Raw genomic sequence first — 21,160 nt, 5'->3', positions numbered from 1 at the left:
TGACTGGTGCTTCTCTTTCACGTCCCCGATAGTTATCAGTGCAGCTTGATTATCTACAGGTTGAAAATAAACTTTCGCTTCCCAATCTTTTACTCCATACTAAATTTCTAAGATTATAGTCCAGTCAACACCATCAAAAACTTTTTCCTTCTTTACAGATCTTTTGAATGAATGTGTGCCTTTCTTCGACATATCTTGTAAGATAAGGCACAGCGTCAGTATTGCCTCTCGTCTACCTACATTTCTTCCAAACTGTAAATGATATTCCCCGATGTCGGCTTCTACTAGTTTCTCAGTTCTTCCGTAAATAATTCGTGTTAGTATTTTGCAATCATGACTTACTTGAGAGTTCGGTAACACTCTCACACTTGCCAGGACGTGCTTCCTTTGGAACTGGAATTATTACATTCTTCTTGAAGTCCTATGGTATTTCACCTGTCTCATACATCTTAAACATTGGGTGGATTAATTTGGAAATGGATGGTTCTCGCAACGATACCAATAATTCTGAGGGAATGTCGTGTACTCCAGGGTTCTTGCTCCTACTTAGAACTTCCAGTGCTTTGTGAAATTCTTCTCGCAGCAACACATCTCACATGTCATCTTTAACTATTCCTGGTTCTATTTCTCTGACATTGTCATCAAGTTTGTTTCCCTCACATAGACCGTCTATATATTCCTTTCAACTCTCATTACTTAGTATAGTACGGACTTTCCATTTGTACTCTTAATAATTCGTTGAGCTGCTTCCTTCTTCTCCAAATTCAAATGGCTCTGAGCACTATGGGACTTAACTACTGTGGTCATCAGTCCCCTAGAACTTAGAACTACTTAAACCTAACTAACCTAAGGACATCACACACATCCATGCCCGAGGCAGGATTCGAACCTGCGACCGTAGCAGTCACGCGGTTCCGGACTGCGCGCCTAGAACCGCTAGACCACCGCGGCCGGCCCTTCTTCTCCAGACATATCTTTAATTTTTTATGTAGGCAACATTTATCTTTCCCATAATTATGCATGTTTTTAGCGTCTTCATTTATCCCCAACCCACTCCCGCTTAGCGTTTTTGCATTTTCTGTCAAACTCATTTGTTAAACATCTGCATAGCTTTTCACCCGTTTTATTTTCAGCATTTTTATGTATTCTTCTTTCGTCAGCTGAATATCTTCTATGTTATCCCAGAATTTTTAGTTGGCCTTCTTACCTATTTGACCTGCTGCTGTCACTATTTCATCTATCAAAGCCATACATTCGTCTCTTCTTTTCCCCGGTTTTAGTCAATGATGGTCTAACGCTTCCTTTGGAACTCTCAAGAATATCTGGTTCTTTCTGCTTATCAAGGCCCCGTCTCCTCAGTGTACTATCTTTTAGCAATTTCTTAAATTTTAACCTTCAGTTCATAACCAATAAAGTGTGATTGACAATTTCTATCAGTTGGTCTCTGTTTCACCTCTTTCCCCCAGTCCATGTTATTCCACTACATTTCCTTGTCTTAATTCCAGTGACCCACTATAATTAAATGTTCGTTTCCGTTCATTATATGAATAATTTCTTCTATCCCATAACACATTATTTCAGTCTCTTTATCTGCGGAGGCAGTTGGCAGATCTATCCCGCTACTGTGTTGTTCGTCGTACGCTTGCGAGATTACTGATTTCTTATTTATTATTGGGCGTATGCTTCCGTTATTTTCTATTGATACACCTGTACTATCACATCACCATACTTCCCTAATTGCCAGTGTATTTGTCTCCAAACTACCCATTACCATTTTTAAATTATCTAAGCTGCCTGCCCGCTTAAGGGGTCTAACATTCCACACTCTAGCAACCAACCAACGATAAAATCTTTCATCTACCTGATCTACCTCCTCTCAATTTGATCTGTGAATGTTGTCTTAAGTTTAAATTGAGGAAATATGAAATGAAACGTAGACTTCTATTTATCTTTGCTTGGTTGCCGTCTTATGTTGTGCAATAATGGTTTTATGAAACAAAGTCGTTTTTCGCTTAGTTTGTACAAAATACAATGTTTAACCATTTGAACTTGACTCTGTCTACTCACGAGAGGTAGTTAGCAGACGGCAAGCTGTAGCAAAGACAGATGATCCCTTTAATATTACTAACTTATCACACTGAAGATATATTTCGTATGATGCGTCGTTTTCGAGATATTTAGGCGTTTCAAGTTAAAAAAAAAGCACCCTGCATTCTGTTTAAAGGAATAATATGGAACAAGAATGTGTATAATGGGAACAACACATCAATAGCATGGGAGAATAAATATTTGACAAACAAGTAATCAATAGTAAACTCATAGGAGAGAGAACTGTAGAATAATAGGGAACAGATGGCGTTGGTGAAGATGGAACGAGCTGTAATCCAAGAACTGAAAACGAAGAACAAGGAGAAGGAAAAGCTCTATGTTACAGGAGCCATTTGGATACAATATTCACTCCCGACACCTAAGAGTACATCAAGGAAATTTTACAGTCTATACCTTTCCCTGTCTCAAGGGTATTTCCACTTTTAGGAAAGAAGATTGTATATTTCTTAATTTATAATGCTCCAAGTCAGTTTTAGAGCGGTGTGTTGACCACATGCATCCAGTGACGCCTGTGGACTGAGGATGACACGGCGGCCGGTCTGTACCTTTGGGCCTTCATGGCATATGCGGGAGGAGTTTAGTCAATTTTGATACCGGCCAGTACATCACGGCATTTTCAGAGGCCATTTCACTCACTTCTTCTTCGATATTTTGTCTCACCATAAATTAAGGTAACCGTGTCAAAGGAAAGATGTCATATGGACTCGGAAATGCAGCTTCTGTATTCGCTCTCTTTGCTTGCTTGCACTGCGACATACCATAAAATTCTGGTGCTCTATTGTGTTGCAATCGTTTACGTGACTACGTTTATTTTCGGCATAAACAGGGCCCAAAATTAGTTTTGCCAGGTCTTAGCTAAAATTTACATTTATTAATTGCTGAATTTTTTTCGGAAGTATTCTGGACAGGCTCAACCTATTTGAAGGGCGACACTGTGGAAGATCAAACGTATAACTGTTCTCAGTTCCAGCACCTGTCACGTATACAAGCATGTGGTATCTTGCATGTGACAAATGTTAAAACTAAATGTAAATATAAATTCGACGCCAAGGGTCTTTCCTTTAAGCTGATGTAATCCGTTACTTGAAGATGGTCGCTTGACTGTAGCCGGTCGTCCGTTATCAGAGACGTATTATAGCAGGTTTTGGTGTTTCCATGAAGCCATTCTATGAGCCTGAGTGTTACTTTTTTCTTTTAAGAGAAGGGAGTAAATCTTTCAGAAAAACAAAATAAGCAACAGCGTTCTGTCAGATTGCTTAGGCAATATCCATTGGAATGCCACTGTTGCTTGAAGGTCAAGACGGTCTGCCAAAGGATGATCTGCCGATATAGAAAGACGACTTCTCGAGAAGGAAGTCGTAACCCTTACTGTAGGACAGAAAAAAAACTAGCATTTTCCTTTTTTGTTCTTCTCCTGACGAAAGTGTAAATACCTGACAGGGATTTAGCTACAACAGCCGCTAAATACGGTATTTGCTTTCTACACTTTTCTTTCTTTCCTTTTGTGGGGAAAGAATACGTCCATTATGCAGTTCATGTCTGACAGTAATCTGTAGTGTTCTTGCCAACATTTCTATCCTAAATCTGTGAAGATACCAAATGCGAATGCGAAGTAATGTGAACAGTATTATGATTCTAAATAATTATTACACAGTAGGCTGTTTGTATTATGTTAGGAGCATTGATAAGAGAAGTTAATTTAATTCTGAAGGTGTATTAATTACCATGAATCTACATCTACATAGATAATGCGCAAGCACTACTATTATCATTTCCTCTACCGTTCCACTCGATAATACAGCGAGGGAAAAATAACTATCAGTATGCCTCCGTATGAGCCCGAATTTCTCGTATCTTATCTCCGTGGCCCTTACGCGAAATGTATGTGGGTGGGAGTAGAGTCCTTCGGCAGTCAGCTTCAAATGTCGGTTCTCTACATTTTCTCAATAGTCTTCCTCCAAAGGAACGTCGCCTTCCTTCCATCCAGTGATACCCATCTAAGTTCCCGAAGCGTCTGCGTAACACTTGCGTGTTGTTCGAACCTACCGATAACAGCAGCCCGTCTCTGAATTACTTCGATGGCTGCCTTGCCGCGTGGGATTAACCGAGCGGTCTTAGGCGCTGCAGTCATGGACTGTGCGACTGGTCCCGGCGGAAGTTCGAGTCCTCCCTCGGGCTTGGGTGTGTGTGTTTGTCCTTAGGATAATTTAGGTTAAGTAGTGTGTAAGCTTAGGGACTGATGAGCATAGCAGTAATGTCCCATAAGATTTCACACCCATCTGGACATCTGATGGCTCCCTTTAAGCCGAACTGGTTCTTATCTGAAACACTCGAGCAGTACTCAAGAACTGGTCGCACTAGCGCACTTAATGGTGGTCTCGTTTACAGATGAACCACACTTTCCTAGAATTCTCCCATTAAACCGATGTCAGCCATTCGCTTTTCCTACCACAACGATCACTTGCTCGTGCCATTTCATGGCGCTTTGCTCCGTTACAGCCAGGTCTATAAAAGACGCGAATGTGTCAAGCAGGACACAACTAAATCTGTATCCGAACACTACTGGCTATTTTCCTACTCATTGCCGTTAACTTACATTCTCATACACTTAGAGCTAGCTGCCATTCATTTACCAACTGGAAATTTTGTCTGAGTCATCTTCTATCGTCTTACAGTCCACCATGAGGGAATTCGGCTGGCCACGGGCGCTTATTGGATCAGTCCCATACCCAGCCTCTGTGCTGAGGCGGGGTAACCGCCAATTACCATCCGGCGCCAGCTGGTCATGGTGAGCCAAACATGTATGTTCCTCGCAGCTCTAACTTCACCCGCACACCATACTGTTGTTCGTTGATATCTGGAGCGCCTTTTTTCCAATCGTCCGCACGCCACGATTCCATTTGGGATCCGTTTGCAGCATGTGCTGGAGTCACTCGGTGTGGCGCCAGTACGACTGAACGTCCAGGGTTTTATCCGTCTGCCACACTGATTACTGGAGCGGCCCAGAGTGATTTTAGATTTGGTGCGGTACAGGAGAGATAGCACTCCTGCTTCCGTTTTTACTGCGGTCTTTTCTGCCGTTTTGTCTGAGCACAACGACCATGTACCTGTTTTTACGAATGGGTCTAAGGAGGGTGACCCCGTTGGTTGCTCAGTCGTCTTCCCAGATCGTGTCCGCAAGGTCAAACTTCCTCCCGAATTTACCAAATTGAAATGTCTCTGAACACTATGGGACTTAATATCTGAGGTCATCAGTCCCCTAGAACCTAGAACTACCTAAACCTAAGTAACCTAAAGACACCACACACATCTATGCTCTAGGCAGGATTCGAACCTGCGACCGGAGCGGTCGCGCGGTTCCAGACTGAAGCGCCTAGAACCGCTCGGTCACACCGGCCGGCCTGAATTTACCATCTTTTACGCAGAATTATATTCAATCTTGAGGGCACTGGAGCAGATGAGACATTCTCCCAGTGTTAGATTTCTCGTCTGTTCAGATTCTCTGAGCGCGCTTTTCTCTCTCCATCGTTTGTACCCAGCAGATAAAGTAACCCAGACTATCCAGGACGCCCTCCTCCAACTACAGCGACTGGGGAAGGAGGTGTCTTTCTGCTGGGTACCTGGGCACGCGGGAATTCTGGGGAATGAAACAACTGATCTAGCAGTCAAGGAGGCGTGTCGTGACCGTCAGATCTTTCAGTGTGTTATCCCCCTGCATGCCAGGCCTCACCTCGATGTTGAGGTATAAAGTCTTGTGTTTCTGGGAACATGAGTGGCTAGAAGTGACCGATAACAAGCTCCTTGTCGTCAAGCTCACAACTCGGCCGTGGCGTACGTCCTTCCGGTCACGTCCACGCGAGGAGGTCCTCCTTACTCGTCAACGCATCGGCCACAGCCCTATGACGCATGGATTTTTACTCTGGCGAGAGGACCCTCCTATGTGTAGTGCTTGTGACGTGCAGATCACGGTGTACCACATTTTATTGGACTGCATAGTATTTGCTGGCCGGCCGGAGTGGCCGTGCGGTTCTAGGCGCTACAGTCTGGAACCGAGCGACCGCTACGGTCGCAGGTTGATATCCTGCCTCGGGCATGGATGTGTGTGATGTCGTTAGGTTAGTTAGGTTTAATTAGTTCTAAGTTCTAGGCGACTTATGACCTCAGAAGTTAAGTCGCATAGTGCTCAGAGCCATTTGAACCATTTTTAGTATTTGCTGACCAGCGGACTGCAGCGGATTTGCCGGCGGATCTGCAGTCTATTATATGCAATGATCAAACGAATGTGGTTCGCGTTTTAAAGTTTTGTGAGTTTTGCCACGTATTTAACAAGATTTTGGGGAGATGTTTTTAATGTGTCAACAGGGTGGCTGGCTCACCCAAGGTTTTTGTAAGTGGTCGGCCAGTCACATTTCCCTGTGCTGCTCTTTTAGCTCTTTTGTGTTTTGTTTTCCCTCTGTTTTAATTTTTTGATTAGCTATCTTGCCTCCTCGTTGGTTTTAGTGCATGAGGGACTGCCTGTGCGATAGAGTAATTGTGTGGTCATTTCGTGTGCATGCATGTACGACAGTTTTCGTTCCTATCCACATTCGTTTATTTTAATCATTGTTAGGGTGCTCATAACCTCGCCGTTGGGCACCCATAAGATCCCCAAACCACACACACACACACACACACACACACAAATTCGACGCCTTGATTTACACCACAGCATTATCAGCAAACAACCGCAGATTCGTGCCCACCCTGTGTCTGATGTACGCTCGCCATCGACGGCAACATCCTGAATTCTATTACATGTCTTTGAGCCACTCACACATGTTCGTACCTGCATCAACAGTTAAAAGATTCATGCAATACCATTATAAAATTGATGTGCCCGCATTCAGCACACTTTCTCGTTCTGGAGAAACACGTTGTTCTCGGTATTATGTAAGATCAAGAGTGGTCAAAGCACCACACTCTTTACAAACAGTACATTTCGGTAGCCCAACATTAGTAAGGGTAGTTTTTATATTAGTGACTCCACTGACGTAGCTCACAGCTTGGTGTCTGCCATAATTGTGCCGGTACAGCAAGTAAACGCATTTTTGGGAACAATTTATTGACTTTTCCGATCAGCAAAGAAAAACGGTACGTGACGGACATTATTAACATTTTAGCGTGTGCGGTGATGAATCAGTAAACACTCTTTGAATATTTCTGAACAATAGCCCACTGAACTGGAAAGAAGTCAACTGAAGGTAGACTGACTTAGAAGATAACAGCGGAAAATAGTATCTTTACGTTTGCCCACAGTAATAAATGTAATCTTTCGAGAAATAACAAAATGTAATGGAACGTGTTGTGTCACCGCCAGACACCACACTTGCTACGTGGCAGCCTTAAATCGGCCGCGGTCCGTTAGTATACGTCGGACCCGCGTGTCGCCACTATCAGTGGTTGCAGACCGAGCGCCGCCACAAGGCAGGTCTAGTCTAGAGAGACTCACTAGCACTCGCCCCAGTTGTACAGCCGACTTTGCTAGAGATGGTTCACTGTCTACATACGCTCTCATTTTCAGAGACGACAGCAACGTCATTTGCTACGACCTAGCAAGGCGCCATATTAAGTTACTATAATTACTATCTTCAAGAATGTATTCTGAACAGATAATATTGTGAATCATGTACCGTCAAGAACGACGTTCATCATTAATGGATTAAAGTTAAGTATCAAACTAATTACGTCCGCTTTCTGAATTCTCATTCCTTGCCATGTTCTAGACCTCACGTCAGTATAGTTTTTCCCTCCTCACGCCAGCCTGCGTGAGATAAAACGCGTGCAATTCGGCCTCCACTCGTAACACGGTGTTGGGTCTTCTGCTAACACAAAAGAACAAACATAAATAGTATTGCGCACAGCACAGAAGAACTCTAATTTTTAATGACAAAGGGGAGGAAACAGGTTTTACCGCACAGTGAATCACTTAAAGCTCATGAAAGAAATTAGTGAACTTAACAATGAATATGAACGAAACATTTTCCGAGTTCCATTAACTATGAAAATGATTTTGACAAATTTTCAATAAAACTTCTAGTAACAGCCCAAGAGGAACAGGGCACTGATTCAAATCGTTTAAATATATCAGGCCTAAAGAAATGTTAAAATCTTTAATGGGTAGATGTGAATATCATTTCCGTAATTGACCGGATTTTATTAGTAGGTTACCTATTTTGAAACTTACCAAGACTGATTTACTAGTTTATTTTGGTATTGTGTCCAGGCTTACTCATTTCAGATCCTTTATCACTGATTAGCAGCAAGTTTGAGGGAGACGTAACAGCGTTATTTGAACATGCGCTCACCTCAACTTGCTTTTTTATCTGATAATCAGTATTTTGAACAGACTGACGAAGTTGTCATGGGTAGCCCTCTATCATCCATTGTAGCTGGCTTATTTATTGACAATTTTGAAGAAAAAACGATTAATTCTGCAGTATAAAATCGACAGAGATTTTGATATGTGTTTATGAGACGTTCATAGCTTAGGCCCTTGGCGAGGACAAATCGGTGGAGTCTCTTCAGTTTCGTAATTCCATTCATGAAAATGTCATGTTAATCATGGAACGAGAGAGGGATCGCTTGTCTTCCGTTTCTGGATGTTAGAGATACTGCGTGAACCGTGAGCTCACGCAAACCGATAGTCGGCCGGTGTGGCCGAGCGGTTCTAGGAGCTACAGTCTGGAACCGCGCGACCACTACGGTCGCAGGTTCGAATCCTGTCTCGGGCATGGATGTGTGTGATATCCTTAGGTTGGTTAGGATTAAGTAGTTCTAAGTTCTAGGGGACTGATGACCTCAGAAGTTAAGTCCCATAATGCTCAGAGCCATTTGAACCATACCGATATATAGTTTGAGGCGTTCAGCTGATCTCATCCGTCAAAAACTATGAACGCAGTTAAAACTTTACTACGTAGGTCTCGTGTCTGAAACTGACAGCGTACAGAACGAAGATACGCTTGGAAGAGTTACTGGCAAAAATGGGCATACGAAACTTCAGCTTAAGAGAGCTCTCCAAGTTGAAATGCCAGTCCAGCAAAAGGACGAGCAAGAAGGAAGACAGGTTAAGTCTACAGCTTTTCTATTCCATGTGGGAAATGTTTATTAAAAATTTCTGGAATAATGAAGCAGCACACTGTGGATGCCATGTCCCGCTCATCGGTCAAGACGGCAGCTCTTCTGGAATCGAAGACAGAAGACCTGCTTTTACCGAATGTGGTATTTATGAAATTCTTAGTCAGTGTGGTAAAAGTTGCACAGCACGAACGTTATACACGGTACAGGAATGCTGAATCTGACAGCCCCACAAATCTGCAGTGGTCGAACACACTATTTGCACCACCCATTTACGAAGAACTCAACATAGGGATCACAACCTCATTCTTTTGGGATTTAATGCTAAAAGAAGGTGTGGGAATAATACTGGCAGACACCCGCTCCACAGAGACTAGGGTCCGGCTCGATAAATAATAATAACCTCTCATCGTGCTTACGGTCAGAGGAGCTATGGTTCTGAGTGCCCCTGTGCTTGCCATTCCTAGAGATGTCCTGCTTTTGTAATAACTAACCACATAATTCGTAAGCACAGTCGATTTGCTGACTCGGCGCTAGCTATGTTTTATTCTTAGTCGCAATAAGTTCTATGTATGACTGACGTGCCTCTGCCGATTGTCATATTCCTGATGTACGCTAACTTACTCCGCAGTACATAATTGCATTAAGTGGTTTTCTATAGATCAGCTCGCCCTAAATTGAATGTGAGTGAACGGTTATCAGCCGAAATATCGAAAGAAGAAATGATTATATCCGACATCCATTCCCACAAGATGGTGGAAGATTTCACATCCCTAAGCTGACGTTCATCGATATCTATATATTCATGGCTACTGTATAATTCCCACGTAATTACTTGACAGAGATATTCTATAACCATGTTCAAATTTGAAACTATTCAACTCCATTGTATTATGTGAGAAAAATAAACACCTAAATCATTCCGATGGTAGTGCGTTTTCCAGGAGACATATGAGACTCAGTTTTATCTTCGGTAAGGACAGAAGCTGAGGTAATGAAGGGTAGAAGCCATGTTCTGAAGTTTGTGTTACGGAGGGGACTTGACTAGGGTAGTCCGTGCAGTGATGGTACTCACAGTGCTACACGGATGTAGCACGTAGCACATCTGCCTGGTAAATGGGAGATCGGGAGATCTGGGTTCAAATGCCGACCGTGGCACAAATTTTAATTCAGTACCTCGGCTTCTATTCTTATCAAAGATAAATCTTTAAATGCAAGCTCTAATTTCTGGTATTTTATTACGATGCTCCTTTCTCTCTGCGTAGCTGGGAGTCAAAAAAGTTTTTTGGCATTTGGAGGAGAAAGTGTGAGATTCAGATTTCGTGAAATGATCTCACCGCAACGAAAACTTCCTTTGATTGCCACTCCAACTCGGGTATTATACTGAACGATCTCACACTTTTTATTGTTCATGGTCAGCTGCCACTAACCACACCACCAGATATCTGTTGTAAATGATATTGTAATTTGTATTGACCTTCTCAAGAGTTTACTGGACGGTAAATAACTGATTCATACGCAAACAATGTCAGAAGGTAGCTCAGATGTACTACTAAACCGTTCATGTAGGTTAAGAACTGCGGAAGGCCTGTAATACGAGAAGTTGCTTCTGGAACCCGAAATATCACGGCTGTTTCACTACTAATTTTTCTGATAAGAAATCACGGATCAAGTCGTACAAATGAGACTGTACTCCGTAGAAGACGCTTGTGAGGAACGGTGTGAAAAGCCTTCTGGCAATCACGAAATATGGAATCGTCTTCAAAGCCTTGTCAATAGCACTCATTATTTTGTGTGAATTGAGAGCCAGCTACGTTAATAAGAACAACATTAGGTGAATCCTTGCTGCCTATGTGTCGAAAGATCATTTTTTAAATTATTTCATAAACACAGCATGAATACCAATATCATGTTGCAGATCGATGTCTATAATTCAAAGGACTAGATCTATTTCATGTGTGTTGTTGTGACATATGCAGCTATCAGGTCTTTGGGTACGGGTCTTTCGTCGAGAGAGCGGCTGTGTACGATTATTAACAGTGGAGCTTTTTTGTTAGCATACTCAAAAAGAAAAGTAATTCATATACAACGTTGACCAGAAGCCTTTCCTTTATTAAGTAATTTCAGTTGCTTCCTACACTAAGTGTACCCACTTCAAAATTATGCTTGTTGGCAGCTGTTCTTGATTCAGAGTCTATAATATTTACTGCATCTTCGCTGGTGAAAAAATTTCGTCTAGCATCATCAGCGTGCTGTCGTTGAGAAGAGAGGTTAAAAATTTCCTCGACTGATCTTGGCCACGTTAATGGTATCTTGAAAACTAAGCTTGTTAGGAAGCAAATTTAGTAAAAGACGTGTAAAAGACGTTTCCACGATTCCAATTGAAATATTATAACGATGGAGTGCGCGCCTTGCCGGGTAAATAGATGGAAACTGGACAAAGGAATTAAAAAAAGATCGAGATGATGACTTAACAGAAGATCGATAAATGACGTTAAAGAACAATGAAACCCAACCTGAATGTGCATACATGGAAAAGCTACTTTTTCTCTAAGCAGCAGTGACTAGCGACGATGAATGTTACTACGGTGACGTACACAAATTTCTCGTTAGTTATCTTTATAATCATACCAAAAAAAGATACGCAGAACTGAAACGGCTGTTGGCAGGAAGTTATAAACCGTAAGAACGCCCGTTTGAGTTACTGAATGCTATACGTTGGCTAAACTGAAAATACTTAACAACAGGAGGACAAAACAGTCTATACAGCAGAAGTTTCCTTTTAGAAATACAAATTGAACTGCTGGTTACCAGTACATGGTGCTTTCTGAAATACAAGAGATGCAGTGAACAAATCAGTCGCCGGCCGGGGTGGCCGAGCGGTTCTAGGCGCTACAGTCTGGAACCGCGCGACCGCTACGGTCGCAGATTCGAATCCTGCCTCGGGCATGGATGTGTATGGTGTCCTTAGGTTAGTTAGGTATAAGTAGTTCTAAGTTCTAGGGGACTGATGACCTCAGAACTTAAGTTCCATAGTGCTCAGAGCCATTTGAACCAACAATTCAATCACAGCTGAATTTTTATTGCTCTATTTCTATTTTCGAAAGTTTGGATTGCAATCACATAATCACATTGCTGACAAAGGCTCACTTGTATTTAGGACCGACAGGGAGACAAAGTTTACCGTCGTCAGTGCGTACTGAAAGAAGTACAAACAGAGCGCTATTTTGGGAGAGACACAGCGCAGGTAACAGAGTTTCCTTAAGCCATTTACACAACGGGGGGTCGTTGCGGTGGCTTGTAAACCGTTCGTTAGTGCGGCAGTGTTTCGTCTCACGGGAAACATTTCATCCCGACACGCACGTAATCTCGGGTTGTTGTTAAGTCGATGGGATTCAGTCGGCAATTAATCACGGAAAGGAAAAGCTGGCCTGGGCCGTTACGTGCCCGGGATGAGCCGACGGGTCGTCAAATGTCAAGGCCGCACGAGGGCGGCCGGCCGCGGCGGCGGTAACCGCCACCTCCACACGAGACCTCAGCTGTCCGTCCGTGGCGCGGCGCGGCCACTTGCGCGCACAGAGCGTCCTCCGGTAACGGGCAGGCGGATCTCCATGTACGGCTCCAGGAACGTGATTCAGCGCCACCGATGAGCCCGTCCCAGCTGGCTCTCATGCGAGCGATCGGTATCGGAGACAAAGCTGCGAGAATCCGGTACTGTGATTTCCCTCCAACCTAGCACACCGACGTCATGCTGGTCCTGCAGATGACAAGAGATACACCATGACTCACCAATCCAATATTTATCAAACTTTGTAGAAATGATCATGACATGGCGCTTATTCAATTTACAAAGCGGCAGACAGCCTAATTCCCTTAAAGGAAAGGAAAAAGAATTATCAGACCTTTTAACTGAAGATCGGCCATATTACACGCAAGGGAATGAAGAGAAGATCTAAGTAACTGACCTAAATATAAACATTACAATAGAGGAAGTGAATTGCGCTTTAATTAAAATGAAGAATGGCCGATCACCCGGTCCTGGAAACATTCCTGTTGAATTCTACAGCTACATCTACATTTATACTCCGTATGCCACCCAACGGTGTGAGGGGGAGGGCACTTTACGTGCCACTGTCGTTACCTCCGTTTCTTGTTCCATTCGCGTTTGGTTCGCGGGAAGAACGACTGCCGGAAAGCCTCCGTGTGCACTCGAATCTCTCTAATTTTACATTCGTGATCACCTCGGGAGGTACAAGTAGGGGAAAGCAATATATTCGATACCTCATCCAGAAACGCACCCTCTCGAAACAGGGACAGCAAGCTACACCGCGATGCAGAGCGCCTCTCATGCAGAGTCTGCCACTTGAGTTTGCTAAACATCTCCGTAACGCTATCATGTTTACCAAATAACCCTGTGGCGAAACGCACCGCTCTTCTTAGGATCTTCTCTATCTCCTAATTATTATATATTATTGAAGGCTGGAGGAAGATATCTAAAGAAACTAATAACCTGCCCGATGGACAACTGTTGTAAAAGGTTAACTTCTCATGGTTGGGATTCACAGTCATATAATATTTCTTATCAAAGTCGCTGTTGACTGTATAAAATATTTATTGCTACTTTTGTAATTCCGGCCTTGTGGCCATTTTCAAGTTACGTTCTGTCATATAGTTTTATATTCCGACAGAATTTAACTTTTGCAGTGTTACTTGAAAATGGCCATAAGGCCGAAATTGCAATAGTAACAATAAATATTTTATACAGTCAACGGCGACTATGATGTCTTTTAAGAAATGTTGTAAAAGGACTGAAATTCCCTCAGATTGGAAAAAGTCATATATGGTTTCTGTTTTCCAGAAAGGAAATAGAAAAGGCAGAAACTACTATAGAGGCATTAGTGTCAACTGTACAATAAGCCGCTTATTTGCCAATATAATGTTTGAAAAAATTAGACAAAATGTTGGCCACCATAATGGGGAAGACCAGAGCGGGTTTAGGCAGATCACATACAGATAACCCATTTATTTTACAACAAAATTTATAGCAGTAGGGAAGGAGCTACACATTGCCTTTGTAGATTTAGAAAAAGCTTACGATACAGTCCCTAGACCTAAGCTGTAGGAAGCTATGAAATATATAGATCACCTTTTCAAATTATTACTGAAATGTACAGAGATAATGTGATACAGATGAAGCGAGGTTCAAAGTTATCAGAACCTATTAATGTCACTAAAGGTTTGCGACAAGGTTGCAGTATGTCACCCACGTTGTTCAGTTTACATGTAGAATTGCCTCTCCGAAACTGGAAGAACAGCAGCAGAGGAATGGGAATCACTGTCAACGATGTACAGTGCAATGGTTCTTTCTTTACGTGACCATTACGGCATTCCAACCCCAGTTCTCGATGCCAGTAATATCGTACTACTTTTCTGCGAAGTAACAGACACATTTTTGCGACAATATTCACATTTCGTTTCATTAATGTGTAGGTATTCCGATGTATCGATATATTACAGTTATATCGTTCTTGTGTGAATTCATTTCTGTGAGACTGTAATAATCTTAGACTTACTTGTAACCATTTTGTCGTGATTGCGCACAGAGCAGTCTTTGTTTCACTTTGCAGAAGTTTAGTTGTTATTTCACTTTTTAAAAGAACAGTCAAGTCTTGTGTTTGGTTGAAGTGGAAATTAAATATATGAAGATTGATACAAAACTGTTTTCTTGATGATGTGACAATTAAGAAGAAGTATATGTGAATTTAAAAAAAGTTTAATAATATTGTGGATCGTGAACACCAAATCAAAAATTATATCTACCATTGTTCTGATCTGGGATTGTTTGATCATGAAGAATTTCCTGAAAAACGCATTTTTTAGGTCTTCAAATATTGCTAAAATACAGAACTGGACCTTCTAACAGTCAAAGTGGAATCACCCTAGAATCAACAAGATGAGCCATAACAACTCCGACTAAATCTACGTGGGAATCCATTGAAGATAAGTGCCAAAATTAATGACTTTTTTTACAGTGACCTCATTATTTACATTCTGACGATACCATCCACAGTCAATAACTTTTTTGTTGCCCGATAAAGCGAAGATATGCTGCGTGAGCAACATTATTAATCCGATTTCTTACCTACTTTGCAAGTGATGGTATTGTTAGAACAGATATTTTCATTAACTTTTGCTGCCGATGAAGCTATTACAGCACAAGGTGGTTATGATCTTGAGTTCATGATACGACGGTTATATGAGGAATAAAACGTATGGGGACTACAAACGAATCTAACAAAAACAGAGTATTTAGTGGTGAATAGCGATGCTAAATTTGAAGTACACGTCAATGACGATGCAGTTATGAGACACATAGAGAAATTTAAATATCTCGGGGCACATATTGATAAAAATGGAATGGGACATACAGAAGTAAAATATAGAATCCAGCAAAGCAGAAAAGTGTTGGGGTGTATGAATTCTTTTTAGTGGGATAACAATATTTCTAACAGCAATAAGAAAAGCGTAAGTAAGATAATGGGTGAATCAATGTTATGCTATGGATCAGAACTATGGGTCTTAAATGCGGATTTTAAAAGAAGACTAATAGCTGTGGAAATGAATTATTTGCGTAAGAGTGCCGGAATATCAAGAATCGAAAGAAAAACTAATGATGAAGTAAGAGCTAGGATGAAGGCAATTGATACAGTGATAGATAGAATTGAAAGAAATTCATTAAAATGGTAAGCACACGTTATGGGAATGCCAGATCCTCGGTGGCCAAAGAAGGTTTATGAATGGAAACCACTCGGAAGACGTAAGCTGGGAAGACCATGACGTTCTTGGACAGTCCATATATATGGAGTAATGGAACATCGCAGCATTGACAAGGATGACGCGCTGAATAAAGAGGCTTGGCGGAGGATAACAGGAATACAACAAGATGTTGTTATTAATTATCTTTGTATTGATTAATCCTGTAATAATAATAATAGAATTTCATTCCATTCGGATCTGATGCCCACCCTCAACGTCATCACTTGCGGTAACCGCAAAGTTCACAAATACAGTCTTATATTCGTTGTGGTATTGAAATAAACAGCCGGCCGGGTGGCCGAGCGGTTCTAGGCGCTACAGTCTGGAACCGTGCGACCGCTACGGTCGCAGGTTCGAATCCTGCCTCGGGCATGCATGTGTGTGATGTCCTTAGGTTAGTTAGGTTTAAGTAGTTCTAAGTTCTAGGGGACTGATGACCTCGGAAGTTAAGTCCCATAGTGCTCAGAGCCATTTGAACCATTTTTTTTAAATAAACAGACACTGAATATCGGCCTTACAAACTGCTGGGTCAATTCCCAGAGATTGCTGACTGGAGGCAGCTATGGATATCGACGCCCCACCACTGCAATACAGAGTATCTCCACGGGTGACAAATTATGGAACTAGAAAAGTCAGATAAAATGCAATGCATTCTTCAAGAGGTTTCTTCTGTTGGGTCTTGTTTTACCTGGGTGGAATATTCCATTTAGTAATCGACACACGAAGGGCTGACAATTGGGTTTACCATTCCTACCGTATGCTGCTAGTCGTTCAACTTCTCTTGAAAACAGTCACTATATCAATTTTGTTTTCAAATCCAATAGCTCTCTGCACCACGAAGCCAAGCGCTTGATATGTACGAGTATACAGGCAGAGTTAGAAGAAAACGTACATGGTTTGAGGGGTTATAGTATTAGTGATTCTGAACAGAAAACGTCTTATGACCATATGTCCTATTCTTAAGTTTCCGAGGAAACTAGTGAGAACAAAATTGGAAATCTGAGGTAAGGTCTTACGGGTCCAAACTGCTGAGGTCATCGGTCCCTAAGCCTACATACTACTTAATCTAACTTAAACTATCTTACGCTATGGACAACACACACACACACACACACACACACACACACACACACACACACACCCATGCCCGAGGGAGGGCTCGAACCTCCGACAGTGGGAGCCGCACGGACTGTGACAAGAGGCCCTAGACAGCGTGGCTACACCGCGCGGCCCTAGTGAAAACAATGAGGAACATAATCGCTCTTTCCGTTTGGCAAGTTGTTAATACTGATTGTTGAATATAAAACGTAGAAGAGTACTGGTGATGACAAGATGAACGACGAAAATTGTGGAAGCGTATGTTGTAGGCCTATCCTAAACAGGATAACGTGTGGTCATGGAATGGCGATTGGTTTGTGCGTCAGAACTAACTTTGAAATAAAATGACCCTAAAAAATCGAAAATTACTTCGATATCTTGCAACTGAAGATAGGTTCGTTTCCTGGAACGTGCTGCAAGCGTTTAAGACTGCGACAATGCCAGCCGATCCATTAGATCATCGTATTAAGACGACCGACAACGAATATTTGCTGAAAAACATCGAAAATTATGAGATGAGTACGTGTAGTGAATTAAATAATATGAATGAATGAAGTGAATGATCATATTACTGTAACTCAACTCATTTAACACAACATCATAAGACACCATCTTTTATTCCCACCGTTCACTAAGACGACTACTAAGGAAGACAGAGCGAGGCAGTATTGACATACTGGCATTTGTCCTAAAAACAAATTCCTAGCGAAAAAAGTCACAGGATATATCTTCGAGATCGGGAAGCTGTGATGACGATGATAAATCGTGAGCTTACAGGAAGACGATAAATTCAGGTGATAGTAAATGATTGTTTAATTGTGTACATTCCCCCACAAAAGATGTTCAAACAGTCCACCGTTAACTGCAATTCATTTTGCAGCTCTTTTAGACAACAGCTGTGTTGCCGATCTATGCTGATTCCTACGATTCCTCACTTCAGCAAACTCGTAGAAAAGTTTCTCCTTCTAATCTGCTCTGCGGTTGTAGACTTCGCTCTTAAGCCAAGCCCAGAAAAAGTAACCGAAACGAGTAAGAGTGTGTGATCTCGGTGGCCAGTAAATTACTCCAAGGCGACCGATCGAGTGAGTTACTGTGTCACTAGCCGTACAGAAAGTGCAAGTGAATTGTGCACGGAAATGGTCAGTTTAGACAATACTAGGTAGCCCAATGTCACTTAGGTGGTATTCGCATGTAAGTGCTGGTGAAGAAGGACGTGAACTGACGCCTATGATTTCCAAATTAACTGTATGTCGGATTCAGTTAACAAAACGGCATATATCTGAAGTTTTTTGTTCAGAATCCTCATTAATATCTCTTCTGGACGCCTGTACGTTTCCTCCTGACACCCTGTAGATCTGGAGAGTCGCTGTTTTCTGCGACACATTACATTGGCGTCGATCACCACATTCACATAGCTGAACATCACATAATGCCAGCCAATGTCCCAGTTGATTCTGGCCGTCCATTTAAGTCTCTTTGATCTGTACTACGGTTTATGCTCGAAACGGCGCTGGGCAGGTAGAGATATCAACCTGGCTTCCAGTAAACTGTTCCCGAAAGGTCGTGACGCTCTACCTGTAGCCCCTGTCTGCAGCTAGACTTTTCGTCAAACATTGTCGAACAACCCCACAGTCTGCTTCTAGAAGGAGCACTGTTTCTACTACTTCTTACACTTTCTGCCGAGTTCATCTTATCACTATTGTTTTGAGCCATTGGACTTCACCCAACTGTCTTTCCAGTCTGACGGTATGATGTTTCTTGTACTTTATCGCAGTGATTCCACCTTCCTCAAAGTTCAAAATATTGTGGCAAACTGTATGTTATCATCTTCGTGGCAGACCCAATCTCAAAAGTTCCAGTAACGTCAGATCTACCCAAACATCACCAAGAACTCACAACATTCTGCTTCTGTGGTAATGACTTCTTTTTAACCGAAAATACTAAAAATACTCTCGCATTACGCTGAAATTGACGGCTTTATTCCTGTGCTGTCCTGGTGAATTACGATACATTGAGTGTTGTATTGTGGTCCTAATCAGCAAGTCCTCCATATATCATACTCCAGTGAAGTATCTGGTCATGGGCTAGTGAGGGACTGGCACCTCACCACTTGCCAACCACTACATCTGCCTTCCTTCCACTGATACAAATTTCGAGTTGAATTACGCATTTATGGAAAATATAAAAAAATAAATAAAGGGCCCAGCCACCGGCATTTACAGGCCAGGAGTTATTGGGTTTGCGAACCAGAGGTGATCACATGCCAACCCTTATGACTGTATTTGGTGCTGGGCATCTGCACTGTGACAACGTTTGATCTCATATGAGGTACGATAAGTACACGTCCGTCGTGCCACTGTACGTAGAAACGCGATTCGTCTGAAACTATCAAGTGATACCAGTCCTGTGTCGAGCGTTGTTGTTGGGTGCCTCTCCCTCTCTCTGCCGCTATATCTATGGAATTTGCAGCAGCTGTGGCCGTGCTGAAAGACTTTGGAGTACCAGACGTCGTCACACTGTCGGTATGGCTACTTGTATTGAAACGAAAAAGCACCGTTAGTGAATCAAGGTATGCGACGGGTCGGTACGATCCCGCACTTCCGAGTGAGCAATATTTCTGCCTTCTCGGGCGTTAGTCACGTTGAGTCATTCATGGCTTGGATGATGGCACACTCGAAACCATGCACTCCATATTAGTAAGACAATCACGGGATCCCGAGCAACGTGAGCAGCACTGTCGCGGGATACTGAGCCGACACTTGCTGATAGAACGTTTTAATTCGTAGACCAGACATAACACGACCTTCTCTCAAATATTCAAATGCGATTTACAAATGATACTCTCGTTGCGGAATCCTATGTACGAGATGTGGCTATAAAATAACAGGGCTGATGCTGTCACAGAGAAAGTGCGCATACGCCGAAAATGAACGACCAATAGCTGTGAACTGTGAAGCCTCCTCAGTCGAATGCGACATCTCTGTAGACAAAATTACGAGGCCGCAATCTTCGTTTGCCTAAAGGCTGTTATTTTGTTGCACCAGAAAAATGATACGTGAGACAACAGAGCAAAGAACTGCCGGGAAGTTTCTCATGAAACTCGGAAAAACTGCTACTGAAATCTATCTTTTAATAAAAGAGGTATATTGTGAAGTCCGTTTACTCTGTACTCGAGTTCTGAGTGGTTCAAGCGTTTCCAAGGACACTGAGGAGACGCTGAAGATGGCTGTCGCCTGGAACAACCTTCAACATTAGAAACGGATGAAAATTTCGAAAAAGTAGGTAATTTGAGTCGATATGGCCGTCTATTGAGTATCCGATCGATTGCTGAAACTGTAAGAACAGGCAAGGAATGTGTAAGGCAATTTTACGTAAACTGTTTAACACGAGAAAAGTGTGTGCGGAACAGGTGCCGAAAATTCCCACTATCGAAAATAAGAAGAAATATTTGTACTGTTACTTTGTATACCACCGTAAATGATTCTTATTTCTTGGAAAGAGTGCTAACATTGCAAGAGACGGGTGGTTTTTCACTTACGATACAGAAACTAAGTGCAAATTTATGCCTTGTCAGGGCCCAGTTTCCTCTAGAACCAATCAGGATTTAAAGTCACGATGAATATTTTTTTCGATACTCATGAAACTGTGTCTCTTCGCTGGATTAATGAAGGTCAGACTATAAACCAACAGTACTACCTTGAAGTTCTTGCTCAGCTCCGTAAGAAACAATTCAAATTATGCAACAACAAGTCACATGTTCTGCATCAAGACAATGCATTGGCTCATAGCGCATTGTCTGTTGAGAGGTTTCTAACGAAGTTCAGCATCCCAGATCTTACACCATCCACCTTATTCGTCTGATGTATCCCTATGCGACTTTTATTTCTTCCCTAAGGCCAAATCTGTATTAAAAAGAGCAAGATTTCAATTTGCTGAAGCACTGAAAGAGGAAGACCTTCAGCACTACTTCCATCAAAGGAACATTCTCATGAAGAGTTGAAGGGATAGGGGACGGGAGTATATG

Source organism: Schistocerca piceifrons, chromosome 8 (genome assembly GCF_021461385.2).
Source record: "Schistocerca piceifrons isolate TAMUIC-IGC-003096 chromosome 8, iqSchPice1.1, whole genome shotgun sequence".
NCBI classification, from domain to species: Eukaryota; Metazoa; Arthropoda; class Insecta; order Orthoptera; family Acrididae; genus Schistocerca; species Schistocerca piceifrons.
Note: the sequence above shows the minus strand (reverse complement) of the source record.